The sequence below is a fragment of the Zeus faber genome, assembly GCF_960531495.2.
Source record: "Zeus faber genome assembly, chromosome: 1".
Taxonomy (NCBI): domain Eukaryota; kingdom Metazoa; phylum Chordata; class Actinopteri; order Zeiformes; family Zeidae; genus Zeus; species Zeus faber.
In genome coordinates this window covers 19065958-19067804 of record NC_137193.1, presented here as the reverse complement: position 1 = coordinate 19067804, position 1847 = coordinate 19065958, and positions in this window count along the sequence as shown.

The window sequence follows — 1847 nt, the reverse complement described above, 5'->3', positions numbered from 1 at the left end:
GAGGGGGCACACAATGACTAGCCTGGAAAATATGAGACATATGTAAATTATTTAAAAACTGTGATGAGGTCAAACTGTTTATCCACCATGTTCTATGTCTAGTTGTTTTTTAAATTTCAAGACATCCATAGGAGCTGGTCTGATAGACATCGATCAAGCAGTCACATCACAGAATGAATGAATCAAGCAAACAATGTCAATGTCGTGTCATGTTTCTTGGTTATAGCACCCCCCCCAAAAAAAAAAAAAAACTAGACATAGAACTGAGGTTTTGGTCATATGATGAATGAAGATATAGAACAATAAATATTCATGTCTCAAAACAAATCTAAAAATAAAGCTGGTGAAACTGGCAACCCTCTGCCCTATCTATGAAATGTTGCAACTACCCCAGTTCTAATGCAGATATGAGAGAATTGTGTTTCCAAGTGATAAAGAAACACATCACGGTGAGCGGCGTTTATATGCAAACAGTCACAACAAAAACGCTGACTCTTGGTGGGAAGAAGATGTCACTGTTCCTTTGCAAATCACACATTAAGTTTTGGTACTTGATGTTTTTCATCGTTTATCTCTGTAAAGTCTGCTTCAAGCAACTAAAACCTCACTCGAAAGAGAATTTTGAAGACGTTTGAGGAGAGGATAGGCAAAATATCAATGAAGTTAAAAATATTTTGGACCTATATATTTTTGTTTATTTTGTAGAGCACTGTCCATTTTTTGTTTATAGACACTTTATTGTCTGTATTTCCTAAAAGTTACAAAAACAAAATTTAATTCAGTATTACCTTCAAAGTGGAAAATGCAAAACATACCCATGCATTTTGCGTAAGATATGGGAGATAATCCTCTTGATAAAGAAAACACATGGGGTGTTTGCAAAACAATTTAAAGAAATGTGGAAATTACTTTTCTTGAGGCGTGTCTTCATATCCTGCCTGAAAACCAGAGGACGTGAAAAGATGTTGACATGTTGGTGCACGCACGCTCTTAGCAGGAGCTTGATTAAATGAAAAGCATCGAGGAGAAAGTGCCAGGTGGGAGTACACACTACGTACAACCAGTACCAACGACTCATGATTATGATCCTGACCTTCCTCTTCCTTTAAACAGGTATTAACAGCACAGGATGGAGCACCAACCTCAGGGCCCTGTGTTGCTTTCAGTGACAGGTTGGGTTTTTTTTATGCTACACATCCATGCCTGCCTATACTGTATGTATTCTACCTCTATTAGTGTGGCACTCATCCTTTCTCTTCCTGCCAACAGTGTTGTTGCACATTGTTTCATGGATGGTTTTGATAGCAGCTATTGGAATGGGTAGGTTTAGTTCTGTGCAAACTGGGATACGTATCCTCCTTTTTCACTTGATAATATTTCAATGACTCCAAAGCGGGGATGTTCTCTAATTCAGTTGATCATATCCTTGCAGGAGCCATGCATCTGGACAGCTGTCCTGCACAGCCTTACATCCCTGTCTACCTGATAGTGCTAGGGGTAAGCAGCCTTCTCTCGCTCGTCTTCACCTACATGCACCAATCGAGGGAGGAGGACACTGAGGATACACTGAACTCAGCCTGCTTCGGTGTGCTAAACATCTTCAACTTCTGCTGGTTTGTCGCAGGTGAGAGGACCATGATGGGGATTGCCAAGGTCTTGTGCACGTCACCAAAATGTGTACTGTTTATTATTAATCTTTAGGTTGATTTTTTTTTTGTTTACTGTAAGGTATATTTCATTGTCAACCTCTTAGGTTGATTGTACATGGCAAATGTATCCATTTCTACTGTAGTGATAGGTTTGTGTACATAAATAATATACATAAATACACAAATAAACAAATAAAT